The 15,835-nt window shown below is 37.0% G+C and overlaps 1 protein-coding gene and 1 pseudogene across 1 annotated transcript in view; one reads left to right on the top strand and one right to left on the bottom strand.

The window, feature by feature from the left end:
- The window catches only part of LOC114513858 (NKG2-A/NKG2-B type II integral membrane protein-like), a 260,653-nt gene that overhangs the window by 138,528 nt on the left and 106,290 nt on the right, over window positions 1-15,835 (bottom strand).
- On the top strand, window positions 13,844-14,638 carry LOC118498756 (annotated as a pseudogene).

Raw genomic sequence — 15,835 nt, 5'->3', positions numbered from 1 at the left:
TGCTCTTACTCTACAGGCACACTTTAAAACGAGAGTTTATTCTATAATATTATGAGGCGTTTAGAGCCTCTGATGAACATAAAATTATGAATTTTTCACTGGATACAATTTGAATAAAAAAAACAAAAATTAACCTACATATATGCATAGGTATATACATATATCAGCACAATATCTATGTACACTTATGGGGTGAAAAGTATAAAACAAAAAGCATTCATATACACATCATGTGGAAAAGTCATCTCTCATTCCCTATTGTTTGTGTCCACATTAGAAAACATATAAACAAATATATCTATTGTCTAATACCTAGGACATCAATGAATGCAACCACTTCTTATGTAGCATAGTAATGTTAATTTTTCTTCTTTTAGAGCCATAGGATATATGAGCCAATTGGTCTCAATGGGTAAGTGATTTCATTTTATTTATTTATTTTTTATCTTCACACGAGGATAAGCTTATTTATCTTAAGAAGAGAGGAAGGGAGAGAAAGAGAGAGAGAAACAGTGATGTGAGAGAGAAGCACTGATGAGTTGCCTCCAGTACATGCCCTGAGCAGGAATCAAACACACAACCTGGGTGTGAGCCTTGACCAGGAACCAAACCCACAATCTTTTGGTGTGTGGGATGACATTCAAATCAGCTGAGCCACTGAGGCAGACAGGGATATATATGGTAATTTTAAATATACACTACTTTATATCCCATGAGAAAAAATCACTCTCCTATAATCATTATTTATGAACATTTATTGCCATATTTTATCATTTATATTCTCCCTCACAAAGTATATTTTTTGTGCCTTCCCTTAAACAGAGAAAATGTAAACTGTGCTAAAAACAGAACTTTAAAAATCACAATGTACTTTTTTCAATCCTTGCTGCTGTGGACACATTGCTCCGCTCCAGTTTTAGAGGACCTAGAAACGTTATAGTGACTCCCAAAATAAAAAGTAATGCTGATAGAATTAAAACATCTTAACTTTAGTTTCTTACTTTGAAATTTGGTGTATTGTTTAGGAGCAGCCAAATCTGAAATAAAGTTGATTTCACCAAGAAAAATTAATAACATGAGACCTGAGTGGCGTAGGTCAGTGGATTGAGTGCAGGCTGCAAACCAAAGCATCACAGGTTCGATTCCCAGTCAGGGCTCATGCCCGGGTTGCAGGTCATGGCCCCCAGCAACCCCACATTGATGTTTTTCAATCTCTCTCTTTCTCCCTCCCTTTCCTCTCTAAAAATAAATAAATAAAATGAAAAAACCTACAAAAATTAATAACATATTAAAGATTTAAGGGAAGAATATTTCAAAAGACTTTGGATCACACTTTACCATTTCTAAGAATATTGCTTTAGCCAATCTCAAGAATTAATTTGGACTTATCAATAAGGTGTTTTATTTTTTAATTATTTTATTGTTGTTTAATTACAGTTGTCTGTATTTTCTCCCCATCCCTCCCTCCTACCTCCTCTAAACCCACTTCCCTCCCTTGCTTCCACCCTTCCCCTTGCTTTTGTCCATGCATCCCTTATAGTAGCTCCTGAAAACCCTTCTTCCCTCTGTCCCTTCCCCACTACCCTCTGGCTATTATTAGATTGTATTTTCAATAACTCTGGTTATATTTTGCTTGCTTTTTTTTTGTTAATTATGTTCCACTTAAAGGTGAGATCATATGGTACCTGTCCCTCGCTGCCTGACTTATTTCACTTAACAGAATGCTCTCCAGTTCCATCCATGCTGTCTGGAAGTGCAGGCGCTCCTTCTTTCTCTCTGCTGCACAGTATTGCATTGTGTAAATGTACCATAGTTTTTTGATCCACTCATTTGTTGATGGGCACTCAGGTTGCTTCCAGCACTTGGCTATTGTAAATTGTGCTGCTATGAACATCGGGGTACATAGATTCTTTTGAACTTCTGTTTCAGAGCATAGTATAATCCCAACAGTGGGATTGCCAGGTCAAAAGGCAGTTCTATTTTGAGTTTTCTGAGGAAATTCCATACTGTTCTCTACAGTGGCTACACCAGGCTGCATTACTACCAACAGTGTACTAGAGTTCCCTTTTCTCCACAATCTCTCCAACACTAGTTTGTTGATTTGTTTATGATTGCCATTCTGATCTGCGTGAGGTGGTATCTCATTGCAGTTTTAATTTGCATCTCTGTGATGGCTGCAGAAGTTCAATGTCTTTTAACGTGTCTCTGGGCCTCCAGTACAGCCTACTTGGAGAAGTATCTGTTCAAGTCTTTTGCCCATTTTTAAATGTTTTTTTTTTTTTTATCTTCCTGGAGTGGAGCCATGTGAGTTCTTTACATATTTTGGAGATCAGACCCTTGTCTGAGGTGTCATTGGCAAACATGTTTTCCCATACGGTTGGCTACTCATTATTTAAGTAATGAAATCAACATATATAAATAGATGTAAAATCTCTCTACAGTCATGATCTCTATGCACTTGACAAATTCAGAATGACATCCCACATTTATCTAAATGTTTGCTTTAAAGTGAAAGCTCTATGCCATTATATATTAAAATGTTTAGAGGCACTGAGATTCATTAAAGTGAGAAATTCTCTTAAAATATTTCACAAACTTACTTACAGAGAGCCATTTAGTAAGCCATTCTTACTAAAATGTACAAGATAAGGCAGATGACTCCCAAGATCCCGGCATTGATCTTCTCTGGTGGTGATGGTGAATCTGCAGCAAGAGAAAAACAAATGGAGACCTTGGCAGGACAGTTTTCAATGAGAACCCAAATGAACGGGGAAACACATAAATAAACTTGAACTATCCTTAAACCAAGTCTTCCACTGCAATCTCCCCCCTCAGATTACAGCACTGCATTGCCAAGAAATATAATCCTCCCTGAGTTGCTGGTCAAAGACTGCACCTTACAATGATGTCTGAATAAATCAGTCCTCAGATTTCATAGTAAGACACTATTCTGCAACTTTAAGCTCTCATCTTCACAGATGAAAAAGTATGTCAGTTAATTCCTTACCCTTTCCCCCACACTTTTCACACCAACTGTACATCCCAAAACAGTTATACTGTGTGTCTGTTAAATGTGTCACCTATACAATATTCCTTGGCATTCCCTTGAAGATCTTCAGAAGCATTTCGATACTCTATTTCCACAGAGGACATTTGCTGTTCAATGTGTAAAATGGAACTTTCCATGCCTTTGCCTTTCCTTTGCTGTCTCCTGGAGTCCTTAGCCAGAGTTCTGAGTTGTTTTCTCTCTGGAGATTCATCTCTGCAGCTGAGTAACGTCAGGGATGGTGCCTGTGATGACAGTCCTTCAGTGTTAATACGTGATGTGAACACTGACAAGAATCCTAGGGGAGTCAGTGTGGGTGGAGTGTGAGAGAAGAAACAGTACTCCCTTTTCACTTGAATAACATGAAGTCTTCTTCTAATTGACTAAGAGATTTAAATACGTATTTCTGAGATAATGGTTTCTAAAATAATATTCTATGTTTGACATGATATTATTGGCTGAAGCAGTGAAAAATAATGTTAGCAAAGAATGAAGTAGTTCAGAATAATATCTTTATAAAGCTAGATTCCACTGAAACATTTTAACAGTGTTAGAATAACTGTGGAACTAAAATGCTGTATGAAAAAAACAATGGACCAATTTTAATGACAATTTCTAAATCCACTAATGTTTAAAGACTGAGTGTTCTAAAGTTGGAGGAATAGTACTGTTAATGCATATGGTAATTAATTGAAATAAATTAGTATAATTTAGTCACTTACAAATATTGAGTCAAAGGACAGAAGAGGTGCTATCAAATATTTTATTTTGAATAATTGTAGAGTTCTGAGAGATCAGTTAAATTTTAGTGAAATTTTTTTATCTATAAAAAGCATTACAGGACACGCTAAAGTTACCCAAAGCTCAATAAATAATAAAAGCAATAGAACATCAAAGGATTATTTAACACACTTTACCAGTAATTTATAGTTTATTTAATAGTTAAGATATGGAAACACACAAAATAATAAATAAATGTGTTGTAGATCATTTGTGGAGGAACACTGTAACTGCAAATGTCCAGAAAAAGCCCTTGGCTACCAAATTCTGTGAAGGTAGCTTTAATGTGTGGTAAAATGTAATAAATCAGACAATGTAATTTAATAATTCATCGTTGGACACTGCAGTCAGTGAGATTTCAAATATAGTCTGCCTTTGAAATTCACAATTTTTGGCCTTTAGTAATCAGTGTCTAACAACTTAAAATGGGAATGAAAATATGTGACATACAATGGATGTAAAACACTTAATACTCAATGTGACATTTACAAGCTTTCCAAAGTTACTTAATTTAATTACTGTAACACCATTGCCCTGTTACTCTTCACTTATATCAGACAGTATAACAATCCCTGCTACAGGAGCATCTTACCTGTGTGGCATTTCTTGTTGCAATGTTCTGTTGCATTTCTAAAAATCTTTTGATTGTTTAAAATTAAGGTTAAATAAACATTTTACACAGAACACTAACCCCTGATTTTTACTTCAAGTCAAACAGCTTTTATTTAACAGAAATGCATTTTTGAAGGATTATGTTTACATTTCATGATATGATGAATTTATTTTAAGAAGCTACTTTTGTGGTCTGGATTAAATATGAAGTAATACACATATATTATTATATCTGTTAATTATAAAATCCAAAGTTAACTGCTCCTTGTCATGATGCTTAAAGTTTTTCATTTAAGTTATCCTGATTTTCAAACCAAAATATCCATGTGGTATGCTTGCTAGTAATTTTGCACAAAGATTTGAATTTTTGTCAAATTTAATCTTTACCCTAAAATATACAGAAATGAATACCAATGTTTTCTTTCATTTCATTGTTTATTAATTGTACTTCATGTGTAACACATCAAACATTTGTAATTTCCCATTAAATGACTATAGTCAGTAGGGAGACAGGAGAGTAGAGACACGTACCTCTGGGAGCCAGAAAGCCGTGCATCCTTCACAGGAGACCTGCTGACTCCCGTCTACAAGCAGTGTCTGTGGTCCTCACACACTGCCCCCTGAACACTGAGAATGAGGCAATATTAGAAAAAAGACTTCTCATCATAGTGTCACTTAAAGTTTGAACAGGAAATTCTTACACTTGGGCAATTTTAAGATGGTTTATCTCATCACACACCTCCAGAATATAGGAGACTGAGCTTGTAGAGTGTCATTTAGTTTACACGTTCATAAGTGCCCCTGAGAAATCACTTGCGTATTCCCAAAGATTTCTGGAACAAAAACTTGTCCACCCTACTCTTAATTTAACTCCATCTTGAATTTTAAAAACACTGAAAATTTAGGCCTTCTTAAGAGTATCTTAATGTTGCAATCCTACTCTTCGACAACATCGCTAAATACTGTCATTACTTAATTATTTTATATGCTCACTGTCTCTTAGTTATAATGGAAAAAGATAAAAACATAATCCCATTAGCAACAGGTACTTAATGATATTTGTCACTAATATTCTGAGGAATGACTGCATATTCACTTAAGGATAACTGTCACAAATATTAATGCCCAAACTTACCTCCTCAATTTGTCTGCCCTCCTTATTTAAAAATGGCTGCATTAATTTTGTTATTTTTATATAAGGAATTTATATTTCCCCTGATGAAAATAACAACATTGTACTATTCTATAACATAAAAGATTGAAATCTTAATAGCTACTCATTATAATATTCATTAATTTATCCTCCAATCATAAATAGCTATCTGGATTTTAATAGATATATTTGTTGTTAATGACAAAAGCTACCATATAACTATGTAGGATGAAAACAAATGTAATTTTTAAAAATTTAACCTAACCAAAATGGGGGAGGGTAGAAAAAGCAGTTTTGAAAACACAGGTAAAATGACACATGAGTTTTGGAAGAAATAAAACACTAAACCTGAATCATCTAGTGTGTATCAAATGGAATTATTTTCATCCATCTCATATTGTAGCAAGGAAAGAGAAAATATTTATCTCTTATCGGTAGTCAGTTTTAATGGAAAGTGTCATGTGGTCCAGCAATCCCACTTCTGGGAATATATCCAAAGGGACACAATTATTATGAAGAAGTATCTGTATTCCCAGGTTCCTTAAAGCATTATTCACCTTAATGTATGAAAGCAACCAAAGTGTGTTTACTGGATGAATGGATTTTAAAAAGTTATACACACAGAATGAATTATTATTCATCCTTGAGAAAAAGAAATTTCTCTCATTTGTGACCAGGATGCACCTGAAGGCATTTTGCTGAGTGAAATAAGTGAGACACAGAAAGACTAATGCTGCATGGTGTCATTTACAGGTGAAGCTTAAAAATAACAAATTCAGAGAACAGTGATTGTCAGGGGCTGGGAGTAAGAATATAAGAAGTTGGTAAAAGGTTCATACTTTCACTTGTAAGATGAAGAAGTCTAAGGTTCTAATGTATCACGTAGTGGCTACAGTTGATAACACTGTATTGTGTAATTGAAATTCACTCAGACATGGATCTGTAATGTTTTTACCAAAGGGGAAAAAGGTAACACATAAAGCAAAGACTGTAAAACTTCCAATTGATATGCAACCCTGTTCCATATGAGAAGTTCTAAAAGGTAATACTGCAAATTGGTAGTTACAAAATTGTCTTGAGGATGTAAAGGATAGGATATATAATCCATAATATTCAAATAGTCACATCAAGTTGGGGGTGGGGAGTAGACTTATTCGGGGATCACTTCACAGGTTATGTAAGGGTCTAACCACTATGCTGTGCACCTGAAACTACTCTACAATGATACTGGGGGTCAACTGTAATTGAAAAATAAAAATTAAAGTAAAATTGCATTTGCAAAAATAAAAAGACATCCTGTAGTATGGTTTGATCTCATGGTATAGGTGCAATTTTTGAAAGCCCTGTGATCATCATTACTTACTACCTGCTATATTCTGAAAATAATTGAGTTCAGAATATCATGGGGTTAAAAGTATGATCTTTAAATCATGCAATTCCAGCCCTGGCTGGCATAGCTGAGGGGATTGAGCGTGGGCTGGGAACCAAAGTGTCCCAGGTTTGATTCCCAGCCAGGGTACATTCCTGGGTTGCAGGCCATAACCCCCAGCAACCGCACATTGATGTTTCTCTCTCTCTATCTCCCTCCCCTCCCTCTCTAAATATAAATAAATAAAATATTTTTAAAAAAACCCATGCAATTCATTAACACAAAAGAACAGGAAGGCCAACACACTTTTCCTAAAGCTATGAAATGGTTGTGTATTTGGGTAAAAAAAAATGAGGTTCCAGAAGTTTTTCTATTTTGGGAGGAGAAGGTAAAATTATTTAAAGTTTTAAGCTTAATTTTTGGGAAATCCACTTTTTAATTTACTTAACAAATACAATGAAGAAATGTGTTTATAGCACCAAAAAGTTTATTTACATTACAGCATTTTAGAGAGAAATCATCATCTGACTGATGTTTTTACTCTGTAAGCAATTGGCTTCGCATGTAAATTAGTCCAAACTGAGTTTGTATCTTTTAAACAAATCATATCATTTCCACGTGCTGAATGTTATGAAGGAACTATGGAAAGTGTAGCTGGTCGTCTTCAGCAGGTAATAAAACAGACACATTGTAAACTATAGAAAATGTAGCTCTCAGTCTTAGAAAATGAGGTATATTAAAGATATGATTTGCCTTCAAATCAATTTAAATTTTGATAATTTCTGTTTTTCATTGTTGTCCACTTACAGTTCTCCCCATTTTCCCCTTGTTTCTCTCCTCTGCTTCTCCTACCCTTGCTTCCACAGTCAATTCCCACCCTGTTGTCTGTGCCCATGGGTCCTTCCCACACATTCCTTCACTAAACCCCCTTATGTCCATCTCACATCCCCTCTGGCCGCTGTCAGTTTGTTCATTATTTACTTGTCTCTAGTACTATTCTGTTCTTTTATTTTGTCCATTAGCTTCTACTTCTCAGTGAAATCCTATGGTATTTGTGTTTCATGGACTGACTTTTTTCACTTAGCATACTCTTCTGCAGTTCCATCCATGCAGTCATGACGGGTAGGGCTTCCTTCTTTTTCCTACAGTGTAGTATTCCATTGCGTAAATGTCCCACAGTTTTTTGATCCACTCATGTATTGAGGGGCACTTCGTCTGCTTCCAGCTCTTGCCTATGGCAAATGGCACAGCTATGAACATAGGGGTGCATAAGTTCTTTTGAATAGGTGACTCGGATTCCTACCATATATTCCCAGCAGTGGAATGGCTGGACCAAAGGCAGTTCCATGTTAGGTATTTAGTAGCCATTAATATTTGCAAAGAGGGCAACAACATACAATGGAGTGCACAGCCTCATCAGTAAATGAACCTGGGAGAACAAGACTGGTACATGTTACTAGACCACAAACACATACCATATACAAGAAAAAACTAAAAGTGGATAAAAGACAAATATAAGTTGTGACACCCTAAAAGTCCTAGAGGAAATCATATGCAGGGGAATTTCAGATATCCCATGTAGCAATACTTTTGCCAATGTACCTCCTAGTGCAAGGAAAATTAAGTAAAAATTTAAAAATCAGACTGCATCAAACTAGAAAGCTTCTGCATGACTAAAGAAACAATCATGAAAATGAAAAGATAACTGACTTAGTATGAGAACGTATTTTCCAATGACACATCAGACAAGGGTTTCATCTCCAAAGTATATAAATAATGGAAATGAATCAAAATCATGAAGACAAACTATCCAGTTAAAAAATGAGCAAAAGAGCTGAATTGATACTTTTCCAAGGACACACAGATGGCCCATAGACATATGAAAAATGCTCATTATCACTAGCCAGGAGAGAGATATAAATTGAAACCACATTGAGATGTCACCTCACAACTGTCATATGACCATCAGCAGTAAATCTGCAAACAACAAGTCCTGGTGAGGATGTGGAGAAAAGAACTCTAGTGCACTGTTGGTGGGAATGCAGACTGGTGCACTCACTGTGGAAATCAGTGCAAAATTTCCTTAAAAACACTAAACATGTTTGTTATATTTTAAAGTGTTAAGAATGTTTAAGGACTTGAAATGTCATGGAGACATGGTTGTCAGTGGACTGTTGCTTCTGATTTTGTGACAGGACATTTTCCCCCTCTCTTCTGAGAGCCTTCACATTAGAGTCCCAATGTTTAACAAACACATGGCTGGAATTGAGTTTTTAGAAACACCAAACCATATACTGTCTCCAGTTACAAATATATTCAGACAAAAGACTTAGACATTAGCCCTGGCTGGTGTGGCTTGGTGGATTGAGTGGCGGCCTATGAACCAAATGGTCATTGGTTTGATTCCCAGTCAGGGCACATGCCTGGGTTGCAGGCCAGGTCCCCAGTGGGGGATGCATGAGAGGCAACCATATTGGATGTTTCTCTCCCTCTCATTCTCACTCCCTTCCCCTCTCTCTAAAAATAAATAACTAATATCAAAAAGATTTAGACATTAACCAGCTTTTTAAAATCATTTTCTATTATCTCATTTCCACACTCCTCCAATCCCTGAATTAATGTCTGCAACTGGCCAAGTTATGTGATCTTATTCAATAGGGCCTCTGCAAATGTAAACAAATTAAGGTAAGGTCATACTGGTGTAGGAAGGTCTTAATTAATCTATATGATGTCCTATAAGAAGAGGGACATTTGGACACAGAGACAGGCACACAGGATGAGAACAATGAGATGACAGAGGCAGAGACTGGAGTAAGATGTCTGGAAGCCAAGGGATGCCAAGGACCGAGGATCCTCCCAATAGTAAGAGAAATGCATGGTCCAGAGTCTCCCCTGATTCTTCCCAGAGAAGACTGTCCTGTTGACCCCTTGTTTTCAGAGGTTAAGCTTCCAACTGTCACAGGTGAAATATTGTTGGTGCAAGCCAGAAAACATTAAAATACATGAGTAGAAGACTTATGGGCAGGGACAACAGAATGAGGATAGACTTCAGGGTGGGTGGGCAGGGCAGGAGAGGATAATGGGGAAAAAGTGGGGACAACTGCAATTGAACACAATGAAAATTAAAAATTAAAAAATAAAATAAAAATAAAATATATCATGTTTGGAGGTATAAGTATTGCATGAAAGCATTTGAACAAAGTTAGAATAACTGGGAATGCAATGAGGGAGAAAACTGTAATATCACTGGGTTCCACTGAGAATATGATATTCAGACGAAGACATGAAATTGGTGTAAAAACCAGCAACATTGATAAATTTGATGCTAATTAAATTACAGTATACAAGTGATATGGTCTCAAGTACATTCTCCATTCTCATAGCTTGTCATTTATTTCTCTTTCTGTTATTTACACTGAACATCTGTGAGGGCAGAGCATTCAGACAGACTCTGCAATCTCTGTGATGCTGCTGTCAGACTCACTTTATGTCAGAGAAGCAGCAGTTGAGACGAATGGGTCTTTAACCATATACACAAAAGTCACCATTTTTCCAAGATCATCCAAAGAAGTCTGACCAGTTTTTTTTTCTTTTTTTTTTTAAATATTGGCTTTGATGAACTAATCCTATTCAGACTTATTCTCCTGGTCATTTCATTTGGTGATTTCTTTTCAAAATTTTAATGATTTCTACTTGTTTCCCTATATTGTCAAGAGGTACTTAAAATTTGAGAAATTATTCATATCATTAAATGATGACTCTATTGATGTGTAAACTGATTGTTTTAAAATACAAGGACACATACCTGGCAGTAATGAAGTGATGTGAGGACCAATGTGGCTCTGCAATGCGTGTGCATATGTCATACTCTGACCTCTGGGATTTCCATAACCCCCACAGGGGTCATAACTGCGGGGACACTACTCCTGTCTGCATGTGTATCTATGGCTATTTTTTTAAGGTTTTATTTATTTTTAGAGAGGGAAGGAAGGGAGATAGAGAGAGAGAAACATCACTGTGCGGTTGCTGGGGGTCATGGCCTGCAACCCAGGCTTGTACCCTGGCTGGCGATCGAACCTGTGACACTCAGCCCGAGCTCAGTCCACTGAGCTAAGCCAGCCAGGGCTTGCACGTGTATCTGTGGCTATTATTGTAGATTATACTATTTATCTGTGAACCTACATTTCCTTTCTCTTACCACTATGACAAGAGTATACTTTGCAGAAAATTAACAAGTTTGTCCACATGCCTGGTTTGGTTAATATAAGGTTTGTGAAAGTAACCATTTATGAGTTCAGAGCATAGGCTTTAAGTAGGACATTTCTGCTAGCTTTGTGGAGAGTGGCTAATCCCTGCTCTGAGAAGGTCACATGTCAGGTAACCCATTGTTCAGAGAATAAAAGATATAAGAAAAATCTGAACTGATCTGTGGTCTGGAGCTAAGCCCATACATGCTCAGCCTATATCACCTGAAAACCAACCAAACCACACATAGGTAACTGAGAAAAATTGAGTAAAATTAATGTTGTGTGTAAATGCCAGTACAACTGGGTTGTTTGTAACACAACATCAGGTACTAGATACAACTCGATATATGTATCACATGGAATTAAGTTTGAGTATTCACATTTTCCTCTATATGAATATAATGAATATATAGAGAGAGTATAAAGACTACATATTCAAATAGATGAATATAGGGAACTATCAATTTATTTACCTTATAAAGAACAAATACACGATCTCTCCCATTTATAATTGAATTATAGTAAAACTGTAACTTAATGATGTCAAATTAATAAATTTCTTCCCACATTCTGTAAACAACTGATTTTTCATTCACATGGACATGTTATCTTTTTAATATTTATAGTCCCATTTTTAACCTTGTATGTTTTTCTATCAATGTAGGTTTCTAAGCATAGTAATTAAGAATGTCAAAAGAGAAAGACAAAGAATTTAATAAAACAAGGTACCTTCAAAAACAACTAAAATCTAGTAAAGGAAAAAAAACAATATATATGAGATATCAAAAGACACTAATTATTGCCCAATGAAACTACTAGTCTCCACCAAAAAATGACTACAATCATTGATAATGATGCATGAAATAGATTCAGAAGATATTTGTGTTGGTTCTGTTCTCTGAGCAAGTGGACTGTAGTCACATGGCTTTTGTTATAGAAACTGCGTTGTTGCATATTAACAGGGGCTGCCAATTAAGAGTTTAGTTCTCTCTTCCCATATCTATATGGTTTGCACTTTTTGAGATCATGGCACAAGATCCTACAACCTCTTCTCCATTCAGCTCACTTGAAGTTTTGTCAGTGAAGGGCACTGGGAGAAAGGACTCCTCTTCCTGGTTTCATGCTGTTTTCTCTCCTTTAGCCCCAGTGCTGTGGCTGACATCTGCATGCACGCAGGAAGTTCTTGTGGTATCCACCCTCCAGCAAGTTTCTGGGACTAGTCACAACCAGAGTTCCCCTTTTCCAGTCTGGGCCTGCTGACACTTTGTCACAGAGGTCTTCCTACTTGCTAGTCACACTGGTGACTCACCCACATCAGCCTGCAGACTGGGAACTGCTCTCTCCTGGAGCCATCCAGTGAATGTGTCTGCCATGGAGTTTTCTGTAGTGACATGAGTCTGAAACCCATCGCTGAGGACACAGGCTTAGATCATACATGATTCTTCCTTTTGGTAATCTTCTTTGATTAACCCTTTGTTACGTTTTGTAATTTTCTTCTACCCCTCTCTTTACGCTATCTACCTAAAATACTTAATAATTCTTTAAATCATCCCTGGTTTCTCTGTCCTGACTCCACTGCTTTACACACCTTTGATACCCTGATATGTTCTGTCCTCATTTTCAACATTCAAAGGCTGGGGAAAATTATATTGAAGTTGTGTCTACAATTATTCATGTTAGTTTAGACTTAGAAATAACAGTGCTTGATATTATAATTCATAATTTACACTTGATATATTTTAATTAACAACAAGATTTTAATATGTTTAATATGCTCATAGATATATATTTTTAAAGATGAACATATAGATATTAAAACAATTCTATAATACCGAGGAATAAGCATCAGATAAAGTATGGACTTTAAGTGACTACAATGTGTCAGTACAGACTCCCTCTCTGTAACAAACGTCCCACTCTGCTGAGTGGTGTTGATAATGGGGATGCTCTGCATGCAGGGGAACATGGGAAATGTCAGTGCCTCCCTTTTATTTTTGTGGTGAAATAAAACTGATCTCAAAATAATTCTTAAAACTTAGTTTTACAAAAATAATTGTAGCATTCTTGGAGAAACTAGAAATGTGTTCTTTAGGGATGGTGAAAGGAACATGATACCAAATTTAGTGAGCTAATGTGACTGGTGCTTACAAATATATGCTCTTTTTTCTAGACAGGATTCAGAATAGAAGTTGTGTGTGTCATAATTCCAATATACACAATTCTTGTCCAACTCTGAAGTTTTTGCAAATCTGAAATGCAGAGATAATCAATCATTAATCTGATGAAACATAACTTAACATTTGAATAAACAAATATTTAAAGTAATATTTACAAAGTAAACCTGAATATTTCTTAAATTTTTTCTTAAAAGACACATAAATATTTCTTAACATACTTGTTTACCCATTGCCTTTTGTTTCTAAGATTAATTCCTGAATTGAAAGCATGAAGGAATAATATATAGGCATTTTAAAGAAACTTACAGGTCAGAAGAGAGAGTTGTGCCAATTGTCCCCACCGAAGAATTAGTATTATTTCTGTGGGACAGTCCAGTCCATGGATGTATTTTGAAAATGTTCAAAAAATTCTATGAAAAAAAAATGTTATGAGAAATTATGTCAAATTAATATGTACTCATGAAAACAATTAAAGTGGCTCACAGTTAGAGGGGGAGGTTACAGCTAAGTAAACAGCACAGCCCACCAACATCTGATGACATTAGGGAATAAGCAATCAACCACTTCTTGAGGTCCAGGAATTCTTGGTCACCCCACCCATCTGGCCCAGCATATCCAACACCCAAAGATCAGACAACCTTGTGTGAAAAAATTAAGGACTCTGAATTAATGTGGAATACCTCAAGAATCACCTCATTTGAGTCAACAGCTGCAGCAGAACCAACAATATTATAAACAGATGGTCAAAGAAAGGTAAGTCTCTGAAACAGTCCATATCTCCTCCTACAAAACTCAGCAAACAATGTGAAAGGAATATAGGTTAATTCTTAGTGGCTGAATTAACAACATCACTGACCAACTCTCCAAAAGCCAGCCTCTGAGTAAGAGAAAGAGTGTTCTGCATGAGTGTGGAGCCTGTGCCAGAGCATCTGGTGGAATTCCTGAACAGAGCTCAAAAGAAATGAATCTTGTGTTCTGGAAAAGCTAAACTTACCCTCAAGGTCAGGTGCAAGTTGAGGGAATTACAGAGGATGACCTCCACCTTATTCATGAGACAGTCTTCTCCTAGGTAACTGTAAGTTGATATTCTGGATATTAATAAACTTTTCCAAAGTCTGGGAATGATAATTCATGAGCAAAGAGGTGTGATGGCATAGAAGCAACAGTTGAAAATGCCAGGGTGCATGTGCAACAAGCCAACCAGCAACATCAAGGGTGGCAGAATATCAGAAAGAGACCCCTGCATGTCTGTGAGATGCACAAGACTTTTAAGAAAACTACAAATCTACAACTGTGCTACCATGGGAGAATAAATAAAAGTACAAACCTTTGTATTTTATTTTATGAATTTATTCAAGTTTCAATTGATTTAATTTTAGAGAGAGAGGAAGAGAGGGAGAAAGAATGGGAAACATCAGTTGGTTGCCTCTCTTATGCTTGATCCTGGACCAATCCTGCAATAACACAGGTGCGTGCCCTGACTGGGAATCAAACCCTGCTGGGAACCACCCTGCCTGATATCAGAAGCTATAATCCCCACCTAGGCTAAGACTAAGGGAACGCCCTTGGAACTGTAAGCCGGCAAGGAGACAAAAGCTTATCTCCCCGGCAGGAACACTACTTCTGCTGCTTCATTCATAACTGAACCCCAAAGCTTGGTTGGTTAGCCAAAGATGGATAAGATTCCCCAAGGGGGGAATGATCTAAGACAGGCACGATCATGTGGGAGGCCCTCAAAAGAAGGACTTTGGGGGCTACAGCAAAAGGGGATGATGGACCCTCGCTCCTCAGCTTTGATGTAGCCTGAGTTCTCATTTCTGGGAGAAAATCTCCTTATCTCTTGATTGCCTTAGTTCCCTTGCTCCACCTAAGCCTGAAACAATGACAGGGTGGTGCAGCTCTGTGCTGAAAAGGGCGGATTCCCCAGGTGATCAGGCCTAAGAAAGAACATGTAATTTACTGTGAAACCTTCTTTGTTTAGAATGCTCTCAGTTCAATAAGAGTCCAAGGAGGAAATTAGTTTGTTCCTCAAAGTCTTACAGCTCTTTGACCCTGACTCAAAATAGGCCCTCAGACTTCCTTGTTTTCTATTGTTTGATCTTTACTTCCTAGCAATGAGTAATGAGCTTTTACCTGAATTCTTATGCAAATGAAACCAATAAAAAGCCTCCCCGGAAGGGGAACAGTGCACTCTCCCCACCAGGGAGGATGGCCATGGCGCTCTCCAGGAGAAAGGGTAGCCAAGTGCTCCCCACCTGAGGAGTGGCCCTGCTGTTCCTATTCCCCCACAGGACCTGGTCATCTCTGTGTATGTTTTTCTCGAGTTTCGAGGAGCCATCTGCAGCTTCCCATGATCACTGCTGGCTGGTGACCCACTCATCAGAACCCATAACATTTCCTTTTACGAAAGGATGTCCAACTAACTGAGTGATACCAGTCAGGGCAAACTTT

Source organism: Phyllostomus discolor, chromosome 2 (assembly GCF_004126475.2).
Source record: "Phyllostomus discolor isolate MPI-MPIP mPhyDis1 chromosome 2, mPhyDis1.pri.v3, whole genome shotgun sequence".
Classification (NCBI taxonomy): Eukaryota; Metazoa; Chordata; class Mammalia; order Chiroptera; family Phyllostomidae; genus Phyllostomus; species Phyllostomus discolor.
This window is presented reverse-complemented; position numbering and strand designations above follow the sequence as displayed.